The sequence below is a fragment of the Lygodium microphyllum genome, chromosome 14 (genome assembly GCF_053477565.2).
Source record: "Lygodium microphyllum isolate KBCC chromosome 14, Lygodium_microphyllum_v1.1.10, whole genome shotgun sequence".
In the NCBI taxonomy this organism is placed as follows: domain Eukaryota; kingdom Viridiplantae; phylum Streptophyta; class Polypodiopsida; order Schizaeales; family Lygodiaceae; genus Lygodium; species Lygodium microphyllum.
Genome location: NC_141148.1, coordinates 33087058 through 33093833, shown reverse-complemented (window position 1 = coordinate 33093833; position 6776 = coordinate 33087058).

Sequence of the window (6776 nt, the reverse complement as noted above, 5' to 3'; positions counted from 1 at the left end):
TACGTGTGTGCGTGCATGTGTGGCATGCATGCATGCATGTGTGTGTGAGGGAGGGAGGGAGGGAGGGAGGGAATATGAAGAAGAAGCTTCTTCTCCTCTTTTGCTTTGCTAGTCTCTTCGTGGCATTAGAGGTGAAGGGATTGAATGCAAATTGATAGCTTGAGAGCTTGGGGTATCATACCTTGAATTGTGGGCCCACTAAGCTTCTTTTAGGTGGAGATGATACAACATGAAAGGTAAGATTGGTGATTCCACTACAAACTTTAAGCCAATTGTGCTTTTTTTAAATTCATAGGGACTGAGTGGAGAGTCACATATGGTTTGTAGCTAGAGTACAAGTCAGATATGTGAGAGATAGTCCAAAAACATTGATGAGGATAGCTAAATGAGAGATAGACTAAAAACATTGAGGAGGAAGGAAACTCTAGAAATGATAAGATTTTGTCAAAGTCCCATCCATTGTGCATAAGCCTAATAGAGCCAAGACCATGCTAGGAAGTTCAAAAAAAGAGCTTACTTCAATATGAAGATTCAGTCCATCTCAATAAACAACTTGTCAAATAGATGCCAATGAAAATAAAAAGGATAAAGTCTAAAAGTGGAATTTTGAAACTTGACCATTTAAGCATGTTGATATAGAATGGATAGTAGAACATACCTTGATCTAGTATATCTAAGATGTCCCTATCATTGGCTCCTCTCATTTTAGTATCCATAGAAACATAAAGACCAATGATTAAAATGATAACATGACGAGTAGGAGCAACATCAAGAGGAGTATGAACAATGACATGATAGGGTAGGTTTGGAGTATTACACGATAGTAAGGAAAATGTCTAAACATGTTATTCAAAAGGTTGTTTTGGGCACATCCTCTCTATTGTTCAAACTTGGTGGTACCTTGATCTCAAGTTAATGTCGGTGAAGCATCATGTTCCCTAGATTCCATTAGAGCCCTCAAGGGAAGTCTTACATTGAGGGTAAGGCCTTCAAGTGGTGAATGAGACTTGATGTCACTACTTGTCCTACAACTTGGAAAAAGTTTGAGAAAATGTTCCAAAGGGAATTTCACCCTCCTTAAGAATAAAAAGAGTTTTATTGAGATAAGTGTTGGATGATGGAGGGTCATTAGCTAGCACATCTCCAAATATAAATAAATCATTCTTAAACTTGATGGCTTAGATGAATTTCAAAATGTTTGAGGTTTCATTCAAAACTTGGATAACAAGTACAAGGCCAAGGGGAAAACTAAATATCTTAAAATGCTAGAATAGGCCATCAAGAGTGCATAAATGCTTTATGATATTTTAGATGGGAGAACTTTTGCTTGCACATCTACACTTATTGACATTACCATTTAACAATCGAAAGATAAAATTTAGAGCTGCATTAAAAGGTGATAATGGTAAGAATCCCAAGGGGGCTAATGGGCCACTCTCAAGTGAGAGCTTGTGAGAGCACATAAGGAGAATTTGTGTTTCAAAGGCCAAAGAAGTCAATGGAGACTAACAAATAAGGGGAAGTGTAGTTAAAGGTGTTTCCTGCTCTTTCTCAACTTGCACATTAGGTATCATTGAGTTTTTCTTCAAAGCCATTAGGTTGTTGCATATAGATCTCATCATGCAAGTCCCCATGTAAAAAAGCCATCTTTACATCCATCTCATAAAGGTCCATATCTAGCTAAGCAACCATGCAAGTACCAATCATAGGGTCATCATATTGACCCCACAGAAGAAAAGACTTCACCGAAGTCAATACCATATTCCTAATTGAAACCCTTAGCTACCAATCTGGCCTTATAAGCAGGCTTGGGGTGTCGAGGATTCTTTTCAACTTGTATATCCACTTGCATGGCAATGCCTTCTTGCCACTAGGCAAAGGAACCAAATCCCATGTATGGTTAGTTTGTAAGGAGTCAAACTCCGACTACATAGCCCTATCTTATGAGTGACTATCATTTTTTTGCATGGCCTTATCATAAGAGAGAGGCTCATATGCATCTATCACCATAACATAATCCATGGAGGACATAAAGCACTCATGCTTATGTCAAGCTCTAGTCGGCATCTCAAAGCAGGTTGATCCTACACAACAAGTAGGCCCTAGGCCACTGGAGCATCAACTACTACATGCTGTCTAGCTAGTTGTATGGGAGTAGGAGGCTCATCCTAAAATATTACCCTACATACCTCAACCACCTGCTTAGGCTACTTATGCAACTTTTCCTCATGAAAAACATCATCATGGCTGTAGATAACCTTGCAAGCCTATGGATCCCATAGGCAATAGCCCATCTCACCTACATCCCCATAACTAAGGAAGATGCATTTCACGAACTTAGGATCTAGCTTATTGTGCTTGTCCTTGGAAATATAGAAAAATTTCTTGCAACTAAAGATGTACAAATGAGCATATGATGGAGGTTTTCCATTCCATACCTCCTCTACAACCTGGCAAACAATAGCAGTACAAAGGGACGAGTTAATCAAGTGTACTGTAATAGTAACTACCTCAGTCCAAAAGTATTGTGGTACGCCTATCTAACTAAGCATATTGTGGACTCCCTCTTGAATCATACTATTCATGCATTACACAATACCATTCTAGGGAGGAGGGGTGTAAGGGGCTATCAACTGATGCTTAATACCTCACTCATCACAAAACTATTCAAAATCCTTTGAGGCATTCTCAGCCCTGTTATCAAATTTTAGGCATTTCATTCTATACCTAGATTGGTTCTAAACAAGAGCAAGCCAACGTTGAAAGGTAGACAAGACATCCGATTTCTATTTAATAGGGTAAGCCTAGACCTTATGCGAGTAATCATCAATGAATGTGACAATGTACTTCACACCACCTAGTGTGATTGACGGGGCATGGGACCACGAACAAGAGCCAAAGGCTCATATGTGCACTTTGTACTAGACTTATTATGAGTACTGTGTGTCTATCTACCATATAAACCATGACCACAACACTCAAAATGCTTATAGTCTAGGGTCATTAGATATTGCAAACTAGTAAATATTTTCATTCCTTTCAAAGACATTAGCCCAAGGTGACGATGCCAAAGAGATACATGTGGAACTACAGCCACTACCAAAACATGGTTAACTGATCCAAATATAGGAAAAGGATATAGAGTACTAGACTTAGCACCATGTTTAATAACAAGATTCCGACGATAATTTTTCCGTGAGGAATTACCAAAAGAGACAACATAACTTGCATTATCCAAGGTGCCAGCAGAGATAAGGCTCTTTTTGAGAAGTAGTACATGATGCACATCATGAAGAGTGAACATCCTGCATGAAGCAAAAGGCAACTAGACATCACCAATACCAACGATCTCTAATGCCAAGTCATTACCCAAATGGACAGATCCATTCATACTACATTAGAAGTGAAACTACTTGGGGTCACAAGAAAGGAAGCCCTTGAATCTATCAACGAACAATACTAAGTATATCCTAACAAAGCATCAGTCAGCTAAGAAGCATCCAAACAAGAAGCTGCCAAGATAAGATCATTAGATATATCAAGCTGCACTTCATTAATCTCCTCAATCTTGACACTAGACTTACAAGGCACGATGCTATGATCATTACTCTTATCTTGCACTTTACCCTTTCCCTTTTCCTTGCGCTTGTCTTCGCACATTTTATGGCACTATGCCTAAATATGGCCTACTTTTCTACAATAATGACAAGTAAGAGTGAACTCATGGCCACAAGAGTTACTGAGAGACTATCCACATGTCCTAAGATAGAGACTTGTTAGAGTCTCCACCATGGTCATTTCCATCGTGCCAGTCTCTCACAGTCAATGCATGGGTGTAACGTGCCGTCCGAGCTATTCCCTGGTAGTATGTTCTTAGTAGCCCATCAAGAGATGTCCTAGGAAGTGCCATCTGGGATTTTGATAAAACCCTCAAACTTTGTTAAATAGGCTCGTTTGAGTCTACCCCACAGTGGAAGTTCCAACTGCTCCCACAAGGATCGACCTAAGTTTTTCTGGTCAATCTTTTTGGTTTCTAATGGTCCATCAAGTGCCATATTTATTCCTTCTTAGGAAAGCTCTTAGCTTACCGAGACCACCCAGCCATAGGTCTGGATCTGTTGAGGGTCCATTCTCCCACTTCCCTCGAGAGAGTAGTTTTAGTTATCTAATTACATACCACTTTAGGCTCAACATATAAAATCAGCTTCTTTGAACTATCTCCTGATACAAATTCATTCCACGCCTTTTATTCACAACACAAAAACAGAGTAATTTAGCAATTCCTTCTTAAATAGTTCATTTAAAAAAATGATATTTTATAAATATTTTCTTGTTCGAAGGTATTATTCTCTCCAAGTTTTGTTCCCCAACTAGTATTGGAACTTCTAGACACCGTCTGGAAGTCGAAGGGTAGTTGGTACTTTGTAAGAGCCTAAGAAGTTTATGACTAGAGCCCCTTGGTATCCTCGCCTCCTTTTGCTGACTAGAGTTCCCTACGACAAGATCTTTCACATAAAGATTGGTCTAAACTCACTAACGTGAAACAAAAAAAGAAAAACCCCTTGGAATAGGTTTTATTCACACTGGCCTTGGGGAGGTCCAGTGCCATCAAGAACACTGCCTCAGTTGGTGTTCTGTGTTCACCGGAATACTACCTCAGTCGATGATCTGTACTCAGTCATCCATCTTTTAGCGTGATAATTTTAGGAAAGATCAATACCTAGCTTACAATCACAAATATCTTATTTCAAATGCATTATACATAAACTTTTAACAAGTTTATTTCCAAGACAAATCTTTTCTTTCCAAAAATAATAACATCAAGGAAAATTAGCGTAAGTGGAAAAATAACTTCGAGACAAATCAACATAAGTGGAAATACCTTCCAAGAATCTTCGTGGACTTCCTCTTCCTTGGGGATTAGTTTGGATTGAATTTAAGCAAGAATTTCATACTTGAGGATGACTCCCTTGGAGTTTCGTGGGTCTTTGCCCGCAATAAAAGAAAATCTTGATTAATTAATTACAATCAGTATCATTCGGCAATTGCATCTCAAGGTCTCTTATATACCGAGGATTAGCCTTCTTGATTCAGGAATTTCATTTGATCAACACAAAAATTAGAAATATTAAATCTTTTAGGGACAGAGTACCTTCCTTGTACTCACTTAGGTTCATCTTGTACCAAAGACCCAAGTTACCCCTAGGAATTCAGGATTAAGAATTCCTTAAAGAAATTATATGCAAGAATTGAATAAAATCTTATTTTACACACGAAGCTTCTGTTTCCTCTTCATGGGATAAACACCTACTAGCTGTTTTTATTTAAGAAAAATAGTATGTGAAAATCCATGACAAGTGCTTGGTTGATGGTATTTGTGGCTTTGTTTGTAATCCCCTGTACTCACCATTGCATTTATAGTAATTGTGTTCGCAGTGTTATTCACAGTTTCTGCCTTCACGACCTTCGTAGCTTTATTCTTTGGGGCCATGGTCTTTAATCGTGAGATCGCAAAAAGGAAAATTTGGTGAAGGAGCTTGGGGGTAATTAGATTGACAGAATTTTGATTGAGGAGGCAAAAAAAGTGATCACCAAGACTACGGAGTATCCTCCTTGTCTTCTTGATGAGGAATTCTAGTGCTCGCACTTCTCTTGCCCCACTCCCTCTTGCTCTATACTCCTGAGAAGGACCTCTCCTCTCTTGCTCGGATTGCTCTCAACAGCTCCCCATGCCTCTTATTTATAGAGCTAAATTAGAGAAAAAGGGTTGTGGCTAAGAAGAAGAGCTCTTTATGGAGAAGATCTTGGCAAAATCGGCAATTTGAAGCTTCCAAGATGCAATTTGATGTTCAGATTACTGCAAATTTGATGGTTCTGTTGGCTCCGAAAGGGGGATAAAATGCTAGGACACCTGATCAGAATTCTTCCAGATCACTCCTTCTTCTCCTCATTCAGAGTGCTGTTTGCTGCCTGTAAACTGCAATCATGACATGCGCAATTTTGCCGATCCTTCTTTTTGCATTAAATCTTCAAAACTGGCTTAAAAATCCACTTACTTTTTGTACATGATACCATGTTCTAGAAGTTTCCATAGCTTTTTAGGATATTTACAATAAACAACATCCAAAATATCAAAAATACGCTAGTTTTGTCCAAAAATCTAGTATTTTTGGACCATCCATACTATAAACACTGACACTAATGACTAATATGGCTTATAACTCTCGTTCATGCGGTAACTTCCCTGACGGGTGGCTACAATCCTTGTCAATTCGAGAAAATGTTGGGTTACGATCCTCGGGTCTTTTTGCTCGAGGTCCTCTCTATTTGATGATTTTAGAGTTCTTCAAGTCCATTTTGCAAGAATTTGGGAAGATTGAAATTAAAGTCGGGATATCACATCCTCTCCCCCTTAGAGAAATGGAGATGTCCTCATCTCGAATGAAACTGGGGATATTGGTTACATAGTGACTCATGGTCAATCCAAGTGGCATCCTTTTCAGGGAAATCCTTCCACTGGATGAGATAATCTCTAAAGGTTTTACTTCTGAGAGTCTTCTCCCACATCTCAAGTATCTTTTCTGGTTGAAGTTTGACTAGGAAGTACAATTTGTTGGTCGTTTAGTACATGGCCTGGGTTAGGGACATATGCTTTCAATAGACTGACTTGAAATATATTATGTACTTTCAAGTTCTTAGGTGTGGCAACTTATAGGCATTTGACCCTACACACGTTAGCACCTTATATGCTTCTACCCGTAGGGCAGACTCGGAAA